Source organism: Rattus norvegicus, chromosome 6, assembly GCF_021556685.1.
Source record: "Rattus norvegicus strain SHRSP/BbbUtx chromosome 6, alternate assembly SHRSP_T2T, whole genome shotgun sequence".
Lineage (NCBI taxonomy): Eukaryota > Metazoa > Chordata > Mammalia > Rodentia > Muridae > Rattus > Rattus norvegicus.
This window is the reverse complement of record NC_141539.1, coordinates 85,035,362-85,060,542: the sequence shown is the minus strand read 5'-3', so window position 1 is coordinate 85,060,542 and position 25,181 is coordinate 85,035,362. Positions and strand designations below refer to the sequence as shown.

Sequence of the window (25,181 nt, the reverse complement as noted above, 5' to 3'; positions counted from 1 at the left end):
AAATATTATTCAATTTCTATTAGCCTTTACCTGAAAATATAAACCAATAGTGATTTATATGATAATGCCCCCATACTTCTAGAGTGTTTTTGGTACTATTTATGGAGATATAGAAGGTGAGCCTTGTTGGAGGAAGACTGTCTCTTTCACAGATTGAGCTCCTTTTTCATTTTTCATTTTTTGATCTGTGCTTCTGATGAAGTTCTGACCTCTCAACTTATATTCCTGCCATGACTTTTTTTTCTTTTATTTTTTCGGAGCTGGGGACAGAACCCAGGGCCTTGCGCTTTCTAGGCAAGTGCTCTACCACTGAGCTAAATCCCCAACCCCCCCACATGACTTTTATGTGCTACCTTGCTTCCGCTGGATCACATGAACTTTTTTGTAAGGAGACAAAGTACAGCATTCTTTATTAGTATTTTTCATAGTTGGCTTTAATAGTAACAATTATTTTGAAGAATACTTGAGGGTGATGTTAACAAAACTAGTTTTGTTAACACAAAACCAAATTCCCATCTTCATAAAGTTGAAAACATTATCATTGCACTGATTGAATTTTTTATATAAGAAAATAAATATAAAGTGTTTTCAAAACATTCCTTTAGCATGTTTTTCCTAGTTTCTCTAAAAAAAAAAAGAAAAAGAAAATCCACCTCATAATGTATACAGTGCTTCTTTGGAAATCACATACAAAACCTTCTATCTATAGCAAAATGAATACACTTAATAATTGTGATGTGAACAATTATATTTGAAAAACATGATACAGGCAACTATTAATTCATTTGGATACAAGGAAATCATTTTGAGTAACATTGTTTCAACAAGATTATCTCCATGTAATACTATTATAACTGGAAGGAATACCAAAGTATGTTATCAACATTTTTTATTCATTTTTATTTGTCCTGTTCTTGAAAATAGATTCTGTTCTCATATGATATATCCTGATAATAGATTCTTTTACCTCTACTACTCCTTGTACATACTCCCTTTCCCTCCTTTCTGGATCCACTACATTTCTTTTCTTATTCGAAAAGAAATGCCTTCTAAAAGATAATAATCAAACATAACAAAATAAAACACAAAGCAAAAAGTATCATCTTGAAGTCGGACATTGCATCCCCACAGGAAAATTGTTCCAAGTGCAGGCATAAGAGTCAGAGACCTACATGTTCTCAGAAGCAAGAATCCTTTAAAAGTACTAAGCCAATCATAATATATAGTCAGAAGACCTAGTGCAGACCCACATAGGCCCTGGCTTGCTGCTCCAGTGTCTTTGAGCTTAGAAGTGCCTTGCTCATTTGATTCAGAAGGCCTTGTTCTATTTGTGCCCTCCATCCCTTATGACTCTTCTATAATTATACCTACTCTTCTGTGGGATTCCCTGAGCTCCAGGAAAAGGAATTTGGTGGAGAACCACAAAGAGTCTCTTTCTGCATAATGCCTGACTATAGGTCTGGGTGTTTGTCTCCATCTGCTTCTGGAAGAAGCCTCTCTGATGAAGACTGGATAAGGTACTGCTCTATGAAAATAGCAAAATAGATGATTTGTTATGAATCATTTTATTGAGTTTCTTAAGACCAGTAGTGTTTGGTTTTTATCCTAGATCTCAAGATATTTTGCCTCTGGTTCTTGGTTACCTAAGCAGTGTCAGGAGTAGGACCCTTCTCCTGGAGTGGGCCTTAGGTCAAATGGCCACTTCCCCAAGAGCAGTACCATCAAAATTCTAGCATATATTGAGGCTTGGACAAATTTAGGTTAAAGGTTTTGTGACTGTGTTAATGTCCACATTTCTCTTTAGGTAGCCTGCAGAGTACCTTCCCATACCCAAGGCACTAAAATGTAAGGGTGAGGGTTCTATGTAGGCACCATCTCCCTCTCATGTTCAATTGGTTGTATGAGTGGTGTCTTCAGCAATGGTGGCCCACTGTCAGTTTGGTGAGAACAACCATTTGTCTTAGCAGCAGCCTTGGTTGTTAGCAAATTTCCATGGAACCCCCTTTTCCAACAATTCATTGAATTCTACCAAATCCTACCACTAGAATATTACCTGTACTATAAGAGATTACAAGTTAAGTATTCAGACTCTATCTCTCACAGCTAGGGGTCCTCATTAGGAATAACTCATAGATTGCAAGAAGTTTTCACTGCACTAGGTTTCCATACTAACCCCCAAAATGTTCTGCCACAATACCAGCTGCCTCTCACTGCACTCTCTCCTTCCACCCAATCACCCCACACATACCTGATCACATCATACCAGCCCATACCTCTCCATCACTACATTTCTACTAAATGCCTCCTTTTTACTTAACCCCTCTTGGTATAGCCATATCCACTGGAAATGGTGTAAGTCTGGAGGCCAGCATGGCAGCTTGACACAGTTCCAACAAATGTTAGTGGATTACTACAATTATTGTTCTTCTATCTCTAACTTTTGAGTTTTGGTCAGTGTGTGTTACATTATTGGGTACAATCTGCATTATGGTTCAATTTATGTTTTTTCTTCAGGAAAAAAATGTATCTGAATCTTTCTATAGGAAAATCCTAAAATTAACTTTATCTGGCCATTATTTGAAAGTCTACTTTATGTCCTGTACACAGCTTGGTGAGGCCATTCCTCCAGGAATCTCCTTGAACTATCTGCCCATGAGCAAACTCAAATAGTGTAATTGGTGCATGGTAAACAGAGACAAATGACAAATCCTGACTGACCAGGAAAATAGGTTACAGATTCAAGGCCTTACATTTTACTGTAGACTTCAAGAACCTCTGATAATTTAGTTTAAAGATAGGGAGTCATATGGAGTATATATCTGAAGGAATAAAACAGTAAAATAATAATTAAATATAAATTTTTCCTAATTTACAGCATAGATTATGAAATATATAGTAAAAGAAGTTAGATGTTAGTCTCATAAAAAGACTGGTTCAGATACTTTGTATTTGTCTGGAATGGTTTCAAAAAGTAAACCTTGCCATCCTCAAAACAGCTATCATATATTAAATGTGTTTGCGTTGGTGGAGACATTCCTTAGATTCTTTAAATTGGAGTTACAAGGTAAATAATAATAATGATAATAATAATAATATCTGTTTTGTTTGTATTTTCTAATTGTAACTGACCTTGCAGTACTGGATATGCAATGAAAAATCAAACACTTCGATCATTATTAGTCTGCTATTGTTCTTGAAAGTTATATAAATAGGCATCTGATTGCTAGTCAGCTATGATATTTCCCTGACCATCAAGCTTGACTCATTTCCTCTCCTTGCTGACTCCTTATCTCCCCTATGGGATGCCCTGTAAGTCATAACCCTCCAACTTTCCTCTTTAAGCTGGGGAAGTTCCCAAAAATCCACTTTTAAGTGAATGCATATCATATTTATTTTTCTGTGTTTGAGTTTACTCACTCAGAATGTTTCTTTGTCACTCCATGCATTTTCCAGAAAATTTTATGTTATCTTTTATTGGGAATAATCTCCCTTGTGTGAATGAACCACTCTTTTTCTACCCATTCTTCTGTTAAGGAACCTGTAGGTTGTTTCCATTTTCTGGCTATTATAAATAAAGCCATATAGTTGAGAGGTGTCCTTATGATAGGATTAAATGTGCTTTGGGTATATGCTCCAACACAATGTGGTTGGATCTTGAGGCAGATCAATTCTCAGTTCTCCAAGGAACAGTCATATTAAAGTGCATAGTGACTATACAAGTTTGCTCTCCTACTAGCGACAATATATTAACAGTTACATGCAACCACTATCACTGTATAACTTTAGAATATTTTTATTAATCTGAAAAGGAAATATAATACTGATGGCTAGGCAATTTTAATTAATACCTCTAATTTGAAAACCACTTATATACTTTCTGTCTTTGCAAATTTTCTTACACAGGACATTTAATGTAAATGAAATCACAAAATAGGTATCCTGTGAAAGTTTTAATACCCCCCCCGTGTGTGTGTGTGTGTGTGTGTGTGTGTGTGTGTGTGTGTGTGTACAAGCATGTGTGTGTATCGGTATGTGGTTGTCTGTTTTTGTGACCTGTGTAAAGCTGTACCTATGCTTAGGTGAGTTGAAATGCCAGAAGACTTCAGGTTCCTGGGAGCTAAAGATGCAGATATTTGTGAGCTATCAGATACACAGAGTTAGAGCTAAAATCTGCTTCTCTACAAAGCAACACATGTCCTTAACTCATCAGTCATCTCTTCAGCCACATAACTTGTTTAATTTACTTATTGTTTTTTCAGGGTTTATAGAAGTAGTAACACTATGATGATGGCATCTCATTCAGTAACGAATAATATGCCATTGTATAGATAACAGATATACCACTGTCATATATCCATTAAACATTTTGTCAGATGAGAGGCATTGGGATTGTTTCTACTTTTAGCTTTTATGCATGTACTTTACTTTATCATTTGTTATGATATATATGTGATATATATTATGTCACATATATATATATATATGTGTGTGTGTGTGTGTGTGTGTGTGTGTGTGTGTGTGTGTGTGTGTGTTAATTTGGGCACATAGTCCATAAGTATTTATGGATAAGAAAAATTTTCGGGAGTCAGTTATTCCCTGTCACTGTGAGTTCCAAAGATGTAACTCAGGTCACTAGGCTGTCCAAAGGATGCTCTTATTCCCTGAGTCATTTTCATAGCCATTAGTAGTCATTTCTCTACTTCGAGCACTCCTGTAAATACAGGTATGAATGGTATTTCAGTTGCTGTGCCATATTGATGATGATTTTTGGTTTCCCTCAAAGAGGAAGATTGAATATATTGAACATATTATAGGATTATTATGCAATTATAGAATAACTATATAATATTTCTTAGATTTTATCAACTTTATTACAAAAAAATCAATTAACTTACACTAAGGATATATTTCTTCCTGAGAAATTTGGTTTCACCATGATTTGAATTATTAATGAAGAACATACATCAAAAACTAAGTTTCAATACGAACTCAGCAGAATACTTTTGAGAATATTTTTAGAACATCCTTGACATATAAATTATTAACCAGTATACATCCCAGTTATTAGTTTATTCTGAGTTTCTCATTTTCATCAACAGAAAACAATATAGTTAAATGTAATGAGTTTCTCATTCTTACCAACTATGTGCTTGTATATGCACTATTTTTATTTATACAGCAATTTTCCTTAGCTATGTGAATTAAAATTTTAATATTTAGTCTACCAAAGTTTAGAGGAACCAGATTTTAAACAAAACTGTATAGTGTGTTCTCCTGCAATGGAAATATCTGTACATCTTTTATTGATGAATTATGATTCCATTAAATTGAGGAAATCTAATCTTTGTAAGAACGCAAGGTTTGTGTTAACATAGCTGTTATTCATTTTAATATTTCAGGCTTTGTCAAAGTCACGACATTCATTCCAGATGAGACACACTGTGCTACACCTTTGGAGGCTAATGCTCTAAACATATTATATACACATGCATGGAAATGAGACTATTTCAAGGTAATAACCTACTCAATATATCACAGTCCTTCAGTCTTTGTGTCTCCATGTCTGAGGCGTCTTTAGTGAGAATATTTTAGTAGATACTCTTCAACCTCAAACACAATTTTTACTATTGTTGGATAACAGTTACTTTATTCTTAAATCAAATATGAGTAAGCATGGCTCAGAGGAAAGTTTAAGGTTGATGCTAGAAACATGCACCAATATAAAAGTGATTATGTGGGAATTTTTAGCTGCAAGACTAAGTAAAAGAATGCATTTACCATGTATTTTATGGGAAATACTAACAGGTAGCTTACAGCAAAATTAGTAAAAGTCTTATATCAAATACTTGATTGTTTCTTGGATTTGGGACTGATAGAAGCAGCATGTCTGCTAAAACCAAAATTTAAAGATTTTGATAGTCACAGGATCGTAGGTCAGACAATGTTGGACAATAAATAGCTTTTGAAAGAACTGATAATACCTCAAGATAATTTAAGTGTGGTCTTCTTTCCACAGTGATGAAGTTCTGAAAAAAATCTTTGATGAAAGTATGACTTTTAATGTATTTATTTTCTTGAGAATGTCAGTTTACAATTCATCCTATTATGTAAGCATCACATTTCTTTTATGTTCCATGGTGCAAGAAAAGCTTATTTCAAGGCTCATAAATATGGGGGCATCAAAGTAATCTCTAGGACAGAGAAATAGTGTGAAAGGCCACTTAAGAAGACCAAAGTATGGATAATTAAACCCTTCTTATCAAAGGAAACAAAATACTAACATGAGAAATACTGAAACAAAATGTGGAGGAGAGACTGAAGGAAAGGCCATCCAGAGACTGCTCCGTCTGGGGATCCATCTCAAACCCAGACACTATTATGAATACTAAGAAGTGCATGTTGACAGAAACCTGTCACCTGAGAGGCTCTAACAGAGTCTGACAAATACAGAAGCGGATGCTCGAAGCCAACCACTGCACAAGGACAGGGTCCCCACTGGAGGAGTTAGAGAGGGGACTGAAGGAGCTGAAGGGGTTAGCACCCCCATAGGAACAACGCTATCAGCCAACCAGACACTCCAGAGCTCACAAGAACCAACCCACCAACAAAATATTACACATGGAGCAACTGATGGCTCCAGCCACATATATAGCAGAGGATGGCCTTGTTGGGAGGAAAGGATGTAGGTCCTGTGAAGGCTTTATGCCCCAGTGGAGGGGAATACCAGGGTGAGGAGGAGGGAGGGAGTGGGTAGGTAAGTGGGGAAGCATCCTCACTGAAGCAGAGGGAGCTGGGATGGGATAGAGGGTTGTCTGGAAATGGAATATCCTTTGAAATGTAAATAAAGAAATTATCCAATAAAAAGAAAAATAAAAGAAAGGAAGGAAGGAAGGAAGGAAGGAAGGAAGGAAGGAAGGAAGGAAGGAAGGAAATACATACCTGGATATTACCAAAGCTTCTAACCATTGCAATGCATAGCTCATGCCTACATGCAACATAATAAGAGTTTCACATGCAAAGATATTATAATGCAGGTCACAATAGGTCCTGAACATGCAAAGGCTTTTTAACCAATGAAATACTCTCGTCATTATCTACATTGACTACAAATTGTCCTATGTCTAAAGTTATTTGCACGGTGTGAAATATTTTCCTTGATGTTCAATGTACTTGAAATTAGTTATTACCTTTTAATTCTATTTTTCATAACCAATTGGATTCTGAAGCTGATGTAAAATATTGAACTGTAACTTAGGAATAGTTGGCCTCAAACATGGGATTTATTGTAGTAGTAATAGTACTCGTTTGTGATAGTTTCAGTTGTCAACCTCTTTTGTTATTATCAGATTTCTAATAGGAGGCTTGATTGGACCATTGTATTACAGAAGAATACATGTGGTGCTTCCACTTAAAATGTTTTTTTTGTGATAAGGGTGATTTAGCAGATAATAATTATTGTTCTTCTATTGGGTCTGAGTTTGATCCTTTGTATTTATGTCCAGTAACTCAGAATCTCCTGTAATTTCATATCAATAAGTCTTTGAAAACTCTGACTTCTGTGAATCTAGCCTCTGAGAGTACCCACATTTGTGCATACATACATATAAACATACAATTTTAGAAAACAAGCACAAAGATATCTTCTCTAAGATACCAAATATGATTAATTTTAGGAATTGAACTTGTAAGATATCAGATTCTATAGATTTTTGTGAGTATGGACCAATCTCATTTTTCTGTTTTATATTGACAATGAAAATTAGGATTCCAATTAGGGTCATTTTATAATATATTCTCTTCAATTATCATTAAGAAAATTTGCACATTGCACATTACAACTATCTATACTATGGGATACCTTAGAGAATCATTTAATTGATAAAAATGGATTCTTCAGATGTTAATCACTTTAACATAAGCCACATCTAAGACTCAATGCTTTTATCATAATTGTATAAAAGAGTCCACACAAGTTTTTATATATTCCTAACATTGGGGTAAGGTTGGAAAAGCAGCAGAACTGGTTCCTGTAAGTTCTCACTCAGTGTGGATCTGCAGGAGCTGCACATGCTCTAGCTGTTTTTCTGACAGCCTCTTTCACACACTTTCCCCTTGGCAGGTAAAATCAAAGTTTCAGAATCTTGTAATTTAGCAATTAGATTTATATGTTAAATATTCAAGCCACAATACATCAACACAATAAATTCACTTCCAATTAATAAAGATTTTATGTTGCCCATCTAGACAACATAAAATTAACCTAGTCCACCTGGATGTAGATCATCCCGCTCCATTGACTTCATCTTGATTTTTCCCACTCCTCCTCCTCCTCCCTCCTTCCTAGACTTTTTCCTGCTTACCCTTTCTTCTCATTCAATGAGAGGCTACACCTTAACTTGGACCCACCTTGCTGCATAATGACAACATCCTACACAATTTCCTGTCTGGTTATTAAAAAAAAACTTTTTTTTTATCAAATATAAGCTGTGTATAACTATTACCATTAGAAAATAATCTAGACAACTGTGTTTTCTCCAATTAGCTTGGGTAGGCTATGAGATTAAATTAGTCTTGAACTCCGTCAGAAATCTGAGAATAGCTAATATTACCTGATATTATCAGAAGTACAAAACATAGCTTCTAATACTTAGCCAATTTATAGAGACCTCTGATGACCTGGACAGTCCCTCATTCCTCAAAATATTGGAGAATCAGTCTTCAGCCTTCTGGCTCAGGATCTTCTGACAGACCTTTGTTATGTAGAATTTTGAAGGGCTGATAATTCTGGTTCGGCAAAGTCAACTATTCCACATAATGTGTCCCTTTCAGGACAGTATTTGAGATGAATTGACACAATTCTTGTCCAGTGACTGTCTCACTCCAATTCCAGCAATTCTATTGATGCTGAATTTCTTCTTAAAATCCTAGAAGGCGTGCTGTCAGGAGCAGACAGGCCAAATGGTCTAGAGTAATAAATGTCCATAAAAATCATATTCTGTGGACTTCTGACATCTTTGACGACCATCTATCTATGCAAAGCATTTCTGAACTGTTACACCTTGACTACTCTCAGCCATTTCTAATTGAACTATCTCAAAAACACTCTTTTTAATTACTCAGAACCATGATTTTGTTATGTGGCTCTTAACTTGAATTGCTAATCATCTAAAAACTGTTTATAGTCATAGTTATAGGACTGGGTCTAAGCCTTATACTTTTAAATTTTTGTAACAAGTAAGTTCTATACCAGAGTAAAGATACTAAGCTTTAGCTTAGTTACCAAAAGAGATTATGGCTGTACATATCAATCTAGCTAATTCCGCCGTGATAAATTATGACCATTTCTAAATTCCTCATAAAAACAACCTTAGGACAACAACCTGCAGCCCCGCAAAGTTCAGGGAATTGGCATGACAACACTTCAATGACTTTTTCAAGCTGTATATGGGTATTGAGAAATCCTTGGCAGAAAGGGGACTAGGGAAAATGGAATGAATGTTGTAGCTTGATGAATCTGTCTTGACTGAACCTAGCTGAAAGTCCTGGAGATCAGGAATCTAAGTAGGTACAGTCTGCAATTCTCAAGACAAAAGTTTAGAATCAAGATATCTTTTTGTTTGATTCTCTTGAATTTAGTTCTTCAGGCAGTCTCCCTTTATCAAATCTTATCCATCTGACTCTAGAAGGTGTCCAGAGCATAATCATTCTTTTTAAAAATACAAAGAGAAAGCCTTTCTTCCAAAATACCATGTTTTTTAGTCTGTAACCAGAAAGCTTGTATCTTGACTCTCTCCCAGAGGAATAACATAACCATAAAACTCAAACTCACACCCATTATGAAAATTAAAACAATTTTCAAAAAAGAAGTAAGCTAAAAAATAGTATGTGAGCCTGTTTAGGCTTTTCTAATTTGGCATATCAGGCCAAATTAGATATCTGGCAAAAAACCTGTAAAGCCCACGTAAGAGAACCTGAGTTTCCTATTGTGGTAAATATCAAAAATAATCACAAACCCTTGCTTGCTGGCATCTCTGAGCTATATGGCGTTTAGTGGGTTAATTCATACAACAAATTAAACACTTTCTAACATTCCAATCCTGATAAGAAGTAAGCAACTTATCAAACCAGAACTTTAGCTCAAAATACATTGATCTGTCAAGCTCTCTACCTGGAGCATTTAGATTTTATTTATTAATAATGCCATAGTATATGTCTGTATTCATCCTGCCTGGTATACAGACTTCTATTTTTAATAACCTTATTAACTGTAAATATCACCACTCTCTACTTAGAGTCAGGGAATAATTTTCCCTATCTAAGTTCCAAACTGTTGGTGAAAATCTCCACATGATTTAGATAAACTCTTTTCTTTTAACTATAAAAACAAATTTAATCACATTTTTGTTAATACTTGTCAATCAAGAAGTAGACAATTTGTCAAACCACGGTTTTTATCCAAAATTTCCATGGAGCCTACATTAGAAAGAATATAGGTATCTTGTAAGCCTTAGAGTATTAATTCTTTAAAGCAATCAAATTACACCTAAATCAAATCACTTTCTCAACAACTTTTGTTAAAGAAGGAAGCAACTTCTAATCTCTAACTCTCTGAGCTGCCTTCTTCTCACATCAGGGGACCTACAGCCTGCAAGCCTAGGCTGTTTCTGTTTCTTTTTTTTAAGGTTCCCCTGCTTGAGACATCACATGACTCAACATGACACTGGCCCCTCTTACTTAGAAAACAAAACTTTCTCTCTAACTCTTAGGCCGATAATCTTAACTTTCTAGTGGATTTTTGTCGGACACATTGGTTTGCTACCTGTTGTGGTAAGATTAGAAAAGCTGAGGAACTGATTCCTACAAGTTCTCACTCAGCGTGGATCCTCAGGAGCCGCACATGCTCTAGCTGTTTCTCTGCCAGCTGCTTCCACACACTGTTGCCTTGGTGGGTAAAATCAAAGTTCCAGAATCTTGTAATTTAGCAATTAGATATATATGTTAAATATTCAATCTATAATATGTCCACAGAATAAATTCACTACCAATTAATAAGGATTTAAACCGCCCACCTAGACAAGACAAAACCGACCTAGTCCACCTCGATCAAAATCATTCTGCTCTGTTGTCTCCATCTTGATTTCTCCTCCTCCTCCTCCTCCTCCTCCTCCTCCTCCTCCTCCTCCCCCTCCTCCTCCTCCTCCTCCTCCTCTTCCACCTCCTCCTCCTCTTCCACCTCCTCCTCCTCATCCTCCTCCTCCTCTTCCACCTCCTCCTCCTCCTCCTCTTCCTACTCCTCCTCATCCTCCTCCTCCTCTTCCACCTCCTCCTCCTCCTCCTCTTCCTCCTCCTCCTTGTCCTCCTCCTCCCCTTCCTCCTCCTCCCTCCTCCTCCTCCCCTTCCTCCTCCTCCCCTTCCTCCTCCTCCTTGTCTTCCTCCTCCCCTTCCTCCTCCTCCTCCCCTTCCTCCTCCTCCTCCCCTTCCTCCTCCTCCCCTTCCTCCTCCTCCTCTTTCTCCTCCTCCTCCTCTTCCTTCTCCTCCTCCCCTTCCTCTTCCTCCTTGTCTTCCTCCTCCTCCCCTTCCTCCTCCTCCTCCCCTTCCACCTCCTCCTCCTCCTCCTCTTCCTCCTCCTCCTTGTCCTCCTCCCCTTCCTCTTCCTCCTCCCCTCCCTCCTCCTCCTCCCCTTCCTCCTCCTCCCCTTCCTCCTCCTCCCCTTCCTCCTCCTCCTCTTCCTCCTCCTCTTCCTCCTCCTCCTCCTCTTCCTCCTCCTCTTCCTCCTCCTCCTCCTCCTCCCCCTCCCCTTCCTCCTCCTCCTCCTCCTCCTCCCCTTCCTCCTCTTCCTCCTCCTCCTCCCCCTCCCCTTCCTCCTCCTCCTCCCCCTCCCCTTCCTCTTCCTCATCCTCCTCGCCTTCCTCCTCCTCTTCCTCCTCCTCCTCCTCCTCCTCCTCCTCCTCCTCCCCTTCCTCCTCCTCCCCTTCCTCTGCCTCCCCTTCCTCCTCTTCCTCCTCCTCTTCCTCCTCCTCCTCCTCTTCCTCCTCCTCCTCCTCCTCGCCTTCCTCCTCTTCCTCCTCCCCTTCCTCCTCTTCCTCCTCCTCTTCCTCCTCCTCCTCCTCTTCCTCCTCCTCCTTCTCCTCCCTAGACTTTCCCTGCTTACCCTTCTTTCTCTTCCAATGATAAGCTTCGCCTTATCCTGGACCTACCTTGCTACATAATGACATCATCCTATATCCTAACATGAATCAATATACCCAATAATGAGAGTTGCTGTGAGACAAGCAGAAATTTTAGAACGCCATATGACTTCCCAAGGTTTTAATTTGTGGTACCCTAGCAACTTCAGCACTGGTAATAACAGTTATCCAATTACTTGGAACCAGTTACTATTTTGTTTTCCTTAGTAGGGTGCATCCTACTTGTTTAGGCCTTTAAGAATTTAGGTTTAAAGCAAAAGTACTATCAAAATACAGTAGATCTTGGAAAAAATATCAGCCTCTCTGAAATTTTAAATAAGGTATTGAAATTTAAGTTATACTGCTCAGTGAACAAATAGTAAAGAAAAAACACAAAAAACAAAAAACAAAACCAAATGCCAACCGACCAAACAAACAAAAAAAAATCTACCATACACAGAACAATATAAAAGCATCCCTGTTTGTGTTTTTACTCAAGCTAAGATCCACATTATTTGTATTACTTTGGGAAATGTTCAAACACGACTTTGAAATATCATTGGAGATTCAAAATGTTAATATACTATATAAGTCATGTGTTTGTTTTCTTGCAATAGGGTCTTACCATCTACTGCTGAAAGGTAACTAAGAGTTGTTAAGAGCCAGACTGTCTTGGAGGATTGTGGGGCCTAACTGGCCAGCAATTTACCCAAAGATACCTCACCTATGTCAATGAGATTTTGTTGAAAAAAAATAACTTCTGAGGGAATGTTTTGGCAATTTTAAAAACATTTAAAATTTAAAAAGTATTCTTAAATTTATAAAATAAAATTACATTTTTGAATTCAGCAACAAGTTAGTAGGTTCCACATCTTTAATTTTTGATGTAATGTTCTCCAAAGCATTTTTATTTCTTCTCTGGTAAGTCTGATCCCACCCCAGTACCTTTTCAGACATATATTCATCCTCTGTGGATCTAAATTCTAAGATGCCACGTTCTTTAAGGGATCTCCCTCCCAATGGTATTTTACATATTTGCTATCTCCAAGAAAATATCAAAAAGATTGTTACCATGAGCATGGGACATTTGCTTCACATCACATATCTAGGAGTAGTTTAACATATTAAATCAATAAATATAATTCATCACATAAGTAGATTTAAGAACACACCATATGACCTTCTCAGTTATAAAAAAAAGCCTTTGATAAAATCCAACAACATTTTGTGATAAAGGACCTAGAGAATCCATAAATGTAAGAGTAGCTTTTGCTATTCTGATTTTTTGATTTTTGTTTGTATTTGTTTTTTGTTTGTTTTTGTTATTCCAGATGAATTGGCAAATTGCTCTTTCTTACTCTGTGAAGAATTGAGTTGGAATTTACATGGGGATTTCATTGAGTCTGTAGACTGCTTTCAGCAAAACGGACATTTTTACTATATTAATCCTGCCAGGGCTGGAGAGATGGCTCAGTGGTTAAGAGCACTGACTGCTCTCCCAGAGGTCCTGAGTTCAAATCCCAGCAACCACATGGTGGCTCACAACCATCTGTAATGGGGTCTGATGCCCTCTTCTGGTCTTTCTGAAGACAGCTACAGTATACTTATATATAATAAATAAATAAATCTTTTTAAAAAATCCTGCGAATCCCTGAACATGAGAGATCTTTTCATCTTCTGTGATCTTCTTCAATTTCTTTCTTGAGAGATTTGAAGTTCTTGTCATATAGATCTTTCATTTGCTTGGTTAGAGTCTCACCATGTTACTTTATATTGTTTGTGGCTATTGTGAAGAGTGTCATTTCCCTAATTTCTTTTTGATTACAGGAAGGCAACTGATTTGTTTGAGTTAATTTTATATACAGCCACTTTCCTGAAGTTGTTTATCAGCTGTAGGAGTTCTCTGGTATAATTTTTGGGGTCACTTAAGTATACTATCACATCATCTACAAATAGTGATTATTTTGACTTCTTTTCCAATTTGCATTACTTTGATCTCTCTCTCTCTCTCTCTCTCTCTCTGTCTGTCTATGTCTCTGTCTGTCTCTGTCTCTGTCTCTCTCTTGACTAATTGTTCTGGCTAGGACTTCAAGAACTATATTGAATAGGTAAGGAGAGAGTGGGTAGCCTTGTCTATTTCCTGATTTCTTTGGGATTGCTTCATGTTTCTCTACATTTAGCTTGATGATAATAGTTTGTTGTATATTGCTTTCACTATGTTTAGGTATGGGCCTTGAATTCCTGATTTTTCAAAAATTTTTGTCATGAAGGGGTATTGAATTTTCTCAAATACTTTCTTATCATCTAATGAGATGATCATTTGTATTTTTTCCCTTGAGTTTATTTATATAGTGGATTACCTTAATGGATTTACATATATTGAACCATTCTTATATCCATGGTATGAAACCTACTTGATCATGATGAATGATCATTTTGTTGGGTTCTTGGATTAAGTTTATGAGAATTTTATTGAGTATTTTTATGTCAATATTCATAAAGAAAATTGGTCTCAAGTTCTCTTCCTTTGTTGGGTCTTTCTGTGGTTTAGGTATAACTGTAATTGTTGCTTCAAAGAATGAATTAGGTATTGTTATTTCTGTTTCTATTTTGTGGAATGGTTTGAAGAGTATTGGTATTAGGTCTTCTTTGAAGGTCTGATAGAATTCTGCACTAAATCCATCTGATAGTGGGTATTTTTGGTTAGGAGACTTTTAATGATTGCTTCTATTTCATTAAGGATTATGGGACTGTTTACATGGTTTATCTAAACTTGATTAAATTTGGTACCTGGTATCTGTCTACTTCATACAGATTTTCCAGTTTTGTTAAGTGTAAGTTTTGTAATAGAATCTGATGATGTTTTGGATTTCCTCAGTTTCTGTTGTTATGTTTCCCTTTTCTCTTCTGACTTTGTTAGTTTGGATACTTTCTCTATGCCTATGCCCTATGATTAGTCTGGCTAAGGGTTTATCTACCTTGTTGATTTTCTCAAAGAACCAGCTCCTGGTTTTGTTGATTCTTTGTTTAGTCCTTTTTGTTTCTACTTGGTTGATTTCAGCCCCGAGTTTGATTATTTACTGCTATCTACTACTCTCGGGTGTATTTGATTCTTTTTGACCTAGAGCTTTCATGGTAATCTGATTAGATGCATACAATCTTGTATCTGTTGAGGCCTGTTTTTTGAGTAATTGTATGATCAATTTTGGAGAATATACCATGAGGTACTGAGAACAAGGTATATACTTTTTCTTAAGGATGAAAAGTTCTATAGATATCAGTTAAATCCTTCTGGTTAATAACTTCTGTTAGTTTTACTGTGTCTCTGTTTATTTTCTATTTCCATGTTCTGTCCATTCATGAGAGTGGGGTTTTTTTTTTTTTTTTGGTTCTTTTTTTCGGAGCTGGGGACCGAACCCAGGGCCTTGCGCTTCCTAGGTAAGCACTCTACCACTGAGCTAAATCCCCAGCCCCTGAGAGTGGGGTTTTTAAGTCATCCATTATTATTGTGTGAGCTGCAATGTGAGCTTTGAGTTTTACTAAAGTTTCTTTGATTATTGTAGTTGCCCTTGCATTTGGAGCATAGATATTAAGAATTAAGAGTTTATCTTGGAGGATTTATTCTTTGATGAGTATGAAGTGTCCTGTCCTATTTTTTTGTAATTTTGGTTAAATATTAATTTTATTTGATATTTGAATGGCTACTCCAGCTTGTTTATTGGGATCATTTGCTTGGAAATTTTTTCCCCAGCTTTTTACATTGAGGAAGTGTCTGTCACTGCAGTGTTTCCTGTATGCAGCAAAATGCTGGCTCCTCGTTATATATTCAGTCTGTCAGTCTATATATATTTTATTGGGGAAATGAGCACATTGATGTTTAGAGATATTATGATCAATGGTTGTTTTTTCCTATTATTTTTGTTGTTAGAGGTGTAATTTTTTTTTTGTGTGTGGTTATTTTCTTTGGGGTTAGTTGAAAAAAGATTACTTTCTTGCTTTCTCTAGGGTGTAACTCCTCCCTTGTGTTTTCCTTCTATTATCATTCAGAGGGCTAGATTTGTGGAATTTTATTGTATAAATTAGATTTTGTCAGGGAAGATCTTGTTTTCTCCATCTATGGCAATGGAGAGTTTTGCTGGATAGAGTAGCCTGGGCTGACATTTGTGTTCTATTAGGAGCTGTATGACATCTGACCACAGTCTTCTAGCTTTCATAGTCTCTGTTGAGATTCTGATAGGTCTGCTCTTATATGTTACTTGACCCTTTTCTTTTTCTGCTTTGAATATTCGTTCTTTGTTTTGTGCATTTGGTGTTTTGACTATTATGTGATGGGAGGACTTTCTTTCTGATCCAATCTATTTGGAGTTTTATAAGCTTGTACGTTTACGGGCATCTCTTTTTTAGGTTAGGACAGTTTCTTCTATAATTTTGTTGAAGATATTTACTGGCCCTTTAAGTTGGGTGTCTTTGCTCTCTTCTATACCTATTATCCTTAGGTTTGATATTTTCATTGTGTCCTGGATTTCCTGAATGTTTTGGTTTAGGATTGATTTATTTATTTATTTATTTATTTATTTATTTATTTATTTATTTTTGCGTTTTACACTTTCTTTGATGGTTGTGTCAATGTTTTCTATGGTATCCTCTGTCCTTCATATTCTCTCTTCTGTCTCTTGTATTCTGTTGGTGATGTTCACATCTATGACTACTGAACTCCTTTCTAGGTTTTCTATTACCAGGGTTTGTTTCCCTTTGTGCTTTATTTAGTGTTTCTATTTCCATTTTTAGACCTTGGATAGTTTTGTTCAATTCCTTCACCTGTTTGATTGTGTTTTCCTGAAATTCTTAAGGGATTTTTGTGTTTTCTCTTTAAGGGCATCTACCTGTTGTTTAAGGTATTTATTTTTTTTTAATTTTTATTAGATTTATTTCTTTACATACATTTCAAATGTTATACCTCTTTCTGGTTTCCTGTCCATAAGCCCCTATCCTCTCCCCCATACGGGTATTATCCCCATACATCCCCTTTACTGCCCCCTCCCATATTCCCCTGCACTGGGGGTCCAACCTTGGCAGGACCAAGGGCTTCCCCTTTCACTTGTTCCCCAACAAGTCTATTCTCTTCTACATATGCAGTTGGAGTCCTGGGTCTTTCCATTTATAGTCTTTTGGTAGTGGGTTAGTCTCTGGACACTCTGGTTAGTTGGCATTGTTGCTCTTCTGAGGTTGCAAGCTCCATCAACACTTTCAATCCCTCCTAGAATTCTCCCCAATTGGTCCTGTTCTCAATTCAGTGGTTTGCTGCAAGCATTGACCTCTGTATTGGACATGCTTTGGATGTGTCTCTCACGAGAGATCTATATCCAGCCCTTTTCAGCATGCATTTTTTCCATCAATCTTATCTAGTTTGGGTGGCTGTATACATATATTGGCCATATGTGGGACAGGCTCTGAATGGCCGTTCCTTAAGTTGCTCCTCTAAACTTTGCTTCTATATCCCCTCCTATGGATATTGTTTTTCCCTTTTAAGAAGGAGTGGGAGCATCTGCATTTTGGCCATCCTTCTTCTTGAGATTTCTGTGGTCTGTGGATTGCATCTTGGGTAATTGAGCTTTTTGTCTAATATCTACTTATCAATGAATATATACCATGAGTGATTTTCTGTGATTGAGTTACTGCACTCAAAATGATATTTTCTAGTTCATTCCATTTGCCTATGAATTTCATGAAGTCATTGTTTTTGATAGCTGAACAGTACTCCATTGTGTAGATGTACCACATTATTTTAATCCATTCCTCTGATGAAGGGCATCTGGGTTCTTTCCAGTTTCTGGCTATTATAAATAAGGCTGCTATGAACGTAGTGGAGCATGGGTCTTTGTTGTATGTTGGAGCATCTTTTGGGTATATGCAAGGAGAGGTATAGCTGGGTGCTCAGGTAGTGGAATGTCCAATTTTCTGAGGAACCTCCAGACTGATTTCCAGAGTGGCTGTACCAGTTTGCAATCCCACCAACAATGGAGGAGTGTCCCTTTTTCTTCACATCCTCGCCAGCATCTGCTGTCACCTGAGTCTTTATCTTAGACATTTGGATTGGTGTGAGGTGGAATCTCAGGGTGGTTTTGATTTGCATTTCCCTGATGACTAAGAATGTTGAACATTTCTTTTGGTGCTTTTTTGCCATTCAATAATGCTCAGCTGAGAATGTTTTGTTTAACTCTGTACCCCGTTTTTTAATAGGGTTATTTGACTCTTTGCAGTCTCACTTCTTGAGTTTTTTGTATATTTTGGATATTAGCCCTCTATCAGATGTAGGGTTGGTAAAGATCTTTTCCCAATCTGTTGGCTGCCATTTTGTCCTAATGACAGTGTCTTTTGCCTTACAGAAACTTTGCAGTTTTATGAGGTCCCATTTGTTGATTCTTGATCTTAAAACATAAGCCATTGGTGTTTTGTTCAGGAAATTTTCCCCAGTGTCCATGTGTTCAAGATTCTTCCCCACTTTTTCTTCCATTAGTTTGAGTGTATCTGGTTTGATGTGGAGGTCCTTGATCCACTTGGACTTAAGCTTTGTACATGATGATAAGAATGGATCGATTTTGCATTCTTCTACATGCTGACCTCCAGTTCTCTATTTCTTTAAGGGAGTTATTTATGTCCTCATTAAAGTTCTCTTGCATCATCATGAGATGTGATTTTAAATCAGAGTGTTGGGTTATCCTACAATTGCTGTGGTGGGATAACAGCGTTCTGAAGATGCCAAGTTTCCTTGGTTTCTGTTGCCTAAGTTCTTTCACTTGCCTCTTGCTGTCTGGCTATCTCTAGTGTTAGCTGGTCTTGCTGCCTTTGATAGTGGCTTGATCCTACTGGTATTCTGTGTCAGCACTCCTGGGAGACCAGCTTTCTCCAGGCAGGGTCAGCCTAGTGAGAGCTGTGTCACAGGGTCAGCTCTTGACACACACAGAAACCAGAAGGAGCCTGTCCTAGATTGCTCCTCAGCTCCTTTGTCCCAAGGTCTCCAGGTGGGTCTCTCAGAGAAGAAGCAGTGTCCTACCTGTGAACTCAGGTGTGTCAACACTCCGGAGAGTTCCAGAGGGATCCGGGCACCAAGGGCTGTGACTCAGGCTCAGATCTGGGCACAGATAGTAACTCTAAGAATCCTGTCCCAAACTGCATCTTGGCTTCTGAGTTCTGAGGGACAAATTGTGTAACAGTACACACTGGAGCTAATAACAATACTTCAACAAATGGTTCTGGGTTGTCTCATGTATAAGAATGAAACTAGACCATTATCTTTAACTCTGCACAAAACTCAACTCCAAACTGGCATGAGCCTCAACAAAAATCTGTTACCCTGCAGTTTGAGGAAGAGAAATTTGAGAATAGCTGAGAATTCATTGACACAGGAAAGACTTCAAAAACAGATCACAGATAGCAGAGGCACTAAGACCAACACTTAATAAATAGGACCTCATGTCTACAGAACTTTTGTAAAGCAAATGAAGCCATCATTATAGTAAAGGTACTTTCTACATTGTGCAAATAATAATTACTACATATCTGACCAATAGTTACTAGAAAGAATATACACAGATCTCAAAACCCAAAACACCAAGAAAACAGTCAAATTCATAATAAAAAGAACAAGAAAAAAGAAAAAGTGCTATGTATGGCGTTGTCAAAATCTAAAATATGGATGGCTTAGAAATATTTCTTAAGTATTAACCATGTAAATATATATTAAAACTATTTTGACATTTTTATTCTTACCCTAGTCATAGTCACTAGCATCCTATAAAGAAAGAAGTGATGGCAAATGCTATAGTGAACTGAGGAAAGTGGGAAAATTTTCACTGCTGATGAGAGTGCAAACTGGTACAGATATTCTAAAGTGAATATACAAAATTATTTTCTGTGCATTGATTATCTCACTTAATATTTTCTAGTTCAATCCATTTGTCTGCAACTTTAATAATTTCCTTTTCCTTTATTTGAATAAAATTATATTATGTATATGCAACATACATTTATTAATTATTTATCAGTTGGTGGGCATCTAGTCTGGAAACTGAGCTCAAAGCTTCTGCCCTGCTAGCTAGCTAGCTTTGTACCAGAAAGTGCTTTGCATCTGGCTTGGAAAAAAAGGCATCTGTGTTCTTACTCAGCCGAGAATCCTATAGACTATGAGATTATCCTCCTTGGCAAGATGTATCCACTTGTTCAATAATGGCGTTAATGTTATGAAAGTCGTCAACCTACTTTCCTAATTGTATTTGAGGACTTATCCACTGTAAACCTGGTTTTAAAAAATGTAGTGGGACATATATATGGTAAGGGAGAAAAAAATTCTGTTATTTAAACAAATCGGCATAATGCTGTATGACATTTTAAACAGTCATTTTTATAGCAAAAACAGTCTCTATTCTTAGCCTTTATCAGATCTCTGAGAAATGCAAAGACAGACAACTGAGACTGTATCATTTTAGCTTCTAATATTCATGGAGGAACATTTCACAGAAAACACTCTGGACCTCTGGATCTTACAATCTTTACCCGAGCTTTAGATAGGAGAGATTTATTGATGATTCTTCTTTGATTGGACTCCACAACTACATTTTGATTCTTTTTGTTTGTTTGTGTGTTTCTTTTGTTTTCTGTAGTGGTCTACTTCTGTTACAAACGTAAGTTTCCTTCAGGGGTGAGGAATATACTTAATTTTGGATGTAAAAGGACCTGTAATGCTAGTTGTTAGGTATTATGGTTGGTTTAGTAAAGTCTTGCCAACATGGCTGCCAAATATGAGCTAAATAAGGATGACATCAATAAGAAAGACATAGGATTCAGAGGAAAGCCCACCATATCTCCATAGTACACAAGAAACTACAGGCAACAAGAAATGCCAATAGTAGAAAAATTAATCTTCTTCAGAGAAGAGTGTACCAATCAATCATTTGTTTATTCAATACCAACTACTCAACGTTGAAAACAAACATAGCATAATATTATACAGATTGAGATTATATTTAGATAGATATATTAATCAATAACAATATATATGTAATATATACACATATGTGTGAACATGTATTAACACTTAATGAAAAAATTAATTATGAATTTAAAGAGATCAGGTTTATATGGAGAGTTTTGGGAGAAGCAAAATAATGGAGATTTCCCCCACTGACATGTCCACTGGTCATTACACAGGTCTAGTTTAGGTGATCATATTTTTTGAGATTTTATGGTGAGCAAGCTGTGTCCTGAGGTAGACCTTGGAGTATATGGATCATTTCCTCATCTACATTTATTATTTCAAAATAATTACAACAATAAATAAACATCACTAAAATTCAAATAGCAAAGCTCCTTTTATTGTCAGTGATCAATGAGTGTGGGTCATTCTTCTGATACTTATGGACTAAAACAAAATTCTGAGAATACTGTAAAAATTGATTCTTTTCATTAATATAACTTTTAAAGAAACTTTTCATTATTATAACTTGTTGAGTGAAGCTGCACATCAGAGCAGCATCACCTCAATTATGTTATATTCATTGGCTGGCACATACGATTACAATATTCTTTGAAAATATAATAGGGAACTAAAAATAACTAGATGAGTTGTTTACCTAAAGGAACATAGTTCAATAAAAGTGTCCACTCTATTAACACATTAACCTGAATGATGTTTCTCTGTATAAGAGAGAAAATAGTTACATTATGCAATTTTGAAATCGCTTAAAATATTTTAGAGGTCTATGTTTTCTCCTGAGTAGGATGTACAAATTATAATTTAGTTAGCTTAATTCTTCAGCCAATGTCATATTGTGCTCTTTGTTAATGAAAAAATGACATGAAGTATTGTGGTTATGACTTCTGGTATACTAACAGATTTGAAGAGTACTATGTGTTTGTAATATGAGATTTGCAGAAATGGGGGAGAAAGCTTACATCCAGTTTATGGTAGTTCACTGATTATCTCCAGCAATTATATTGTACCCAGAGCCAATATATTGCACCCAACATATGACAGAGATAAAATGCAAGAGGTAGGCGCTCATAATTTCCTTATTAACCCTATAACAGTTAGACATCTTTACTGCACATGTATGGATTACTAGCTTGTGAAAGATTTATGGGATCCTTCAGGCTCTTTTTTGGCTATCTAACAAATGAGATATTAAAGACCCGTGAGTACATTTTGATCTGGATACCCTGAGACCATGGTATGACTCATTTATCTTGGTAGTTTGTGGTTTATGATCCAGAGATTAAGTTGCTCCTGTGAAATTGGAGGCAAGCCTCAGAAGCTCTTGCTTTATATTAGCCTCACATCTTCCTGTGTTTTATTTGTCCTTTTGTATTTTACTCTTCATCTCCATCAACATGTTATACAAGAATCTTTTGCCAAATTTCAGGAGTGCTTTCAATTTCCTGATCCTTCAATTGCTATTGTTGTCACAGACAACAAAAGGAGAAAGAAAACCATGTTGTGTACACTTTTTAAGTGGTCATTAGATGATAAGTAAAGGAAAATTATTCTCCAACCCATAGAACCAGGGAGGCTAAGATGAGATGAATGGGGCCTTGGAAGAAAAAACACCATATATTTTGCTGGTGGACTAGTGATTTGTGGGGATGGCAATAGGAGGGATTAAGTTGAAGAGATGGATAGATAGATAGATAGATAGATAGATAGATAGATAGATAGATAGATAGATAGAGTATTGAGAAAGATGACTGGAATTGGGTAACATTTAGGGAAAGTTGATGTGGAAACCTATTGCAATGGAACCTTAAGGAAATTTTTTTCAAGTGTTACTGTTACCATATTTTTAAAAGTGATAATTTTTTTCTTGATGAGCTAGCCCCCAAGCAAAGACAGAGACTATAAGATTTATTTAAAGAAGTACATAACATCTGAGAAGTTATTAATCTAATCTCTTCCTCTAAAATAAGCTGGCTACCTCCCAGGCAAAATCCTAGATATTTGCATTTTAGTATTGATCTGGCTCTCTCTACTCTGGGTATGTTTCCTCAGTGGCTCCTAGGCCCTTTGCTCTTGGTGAATTTGTCTTCTTCTCTCTCTATGTCTCCCCTTTCTAGGAGCAGAAGTCAAGCCCTGTTTTCTCTGCTGCTCAGACATTGGCAGATTAGCATTATTGACAAATCAGAGAATGAACGGGAATCACTGTTTATACAACATTCATGCACTCTAAGTATTGCAATGCCATGTTCAGATTTCAACCAGATATGAGGGCAGAAAGATCAGCATTTGAATACTGAGTGCACAATAGCAATATGACTACAAGTGAACTTAACAAAAAATAAATTTTAAATGTTACATTTTTACTCGTATGAAAAAAAATCATAGTACCTACTCTACCAATGTTACCTCAAGAAAAAGATAATTTTTGAATCAATACATCACTATTTAGAAAAATAGTTGATTACTATGAAAGTGAACTTTTGTAGTTCTACTAGTATATATTGATCAATAATTATATAATGGTAGTATGCATTTTAAAAGATTATCTTCTAAATTACACACATTGATAAAATGAACAAATTCTTACATTATTTAAATAAGTATCAAGGGAAAACTGTGAAATGAAAACAATTATGTTCACTTATAATCACCTTAAGATTCCAATTTTAAGGAGTATTTTTTTATCTTTTCCAAGTTTTGCTTGTTAGTTTATGTCAAGTTGATACAAGATAGTGTCATGAAAGATGAAGGAGCCACAATTAAGGAAATATATCCACAAGACTGGCCTTTAAGAAATCCTGTAATACATTTTCTTGATTACTGTTTGATGGGGCAGAGCATAGCCTGCTGTGACTTGTGCCATCACTGAGATATTGGTCTTGGGTTCTATTAGAAAGCAAGCTAAGCCAGCCTTGGGAGCAATCATGACCCTTCTCCATGTTCTCTATATCAACTCCTGTATTCAGGTTCATGTCTTGCTTAAACCTGTCCTGATTTCCTTAATACATCAACATTGGTGTGGAAACAAATTAAATAAATTCCTCAATTTACTTTTGGACATGGTGGTTCATCACAGCCGTAGAAACACTTCATACAACAGTAAGATACCACTTCTCATTTTTCAACGTTGATATCACAAAGCAAGGTTGATGACGAAGTTTGCTTGAGCAGTTTAACAGATGTGAAAAACCTGAGAGTAAGAAAATGGACATAAAAAGAATTATATTGACTGAAATGTGTGCAACTCCATAATTCTTGATTGAATTGTGACATATCTGTAAAATAGACTAATATTCAATATCACAAAAAGCAATAAAATACTGCTGCTGCTGCTGCACCAGGAATTAAACTCAGATTCTTGATGCTAACATAAATAAATCAGACTTGAAAGCCAATATGAGATATTTATCTAAGATATTCAAAAAGGAAAAAAGTATAAAATAATTATTGACTATTTCCTCGACTGATGGAGGAATGGGTGAGGAAAAGTGATGTATGTGGGTGACAGGGTGGTCTAAGTGAGCTTTAAACAAAATTTGAGCAACTCTGCACATTTTCCAAAAAGCACTTAATTGCAAAACGGAACAAGATTTTGTGGTTAAAAAAATTCCATGTCAATAAATTGGTTGAAAATAACTATAACATGGGCCTTTTCTTTTAAATCAAATTTTGATGCACAGAGCATGAAGCCAAGAGTGAAGAATTAAGGAGGAAAAACCTGCAACGAACCATCCCAAATACACATTTTTAATTATGAGTCATGTGGTTTGTCTTTTCACCTACTCAGCTCACCAGACTTTTGGTTCAAGAAAGAACTGCAGTTCACTGATAGCAAGAAATGTTCTATATTGGTCAGCCAAAATGATGAGGAACACTTGAAAAATGCATAGACTTAGTAGAACAGGAACCTAAAAGCTGAACTAGCATGCCAGCCCCTGGGCATCTTCCTAAAGAAGAGAGATACGTGTGTTTGGAACTGGTTACACTGCTTTGAACAGCAGTTTAGTGCCGTCTTTAGATAACTG

The 25,181-nt window shown here is 36.5% G+C and overlaps 1 pseudogene; it reads right to left on the bottom strand.

Annotated features, from left to right (window-relative positions):
• Positions 1 to 11,089: 11,089 nt before the first annotated feature.
• LOC148005268 (uncharacterized) lies at positions 11,090 to 14,331 on the bottom strand (annotated as a pseudogene).
• Positions 14,332 to 25,181: the final 10,850 nt, after the last annotated feature.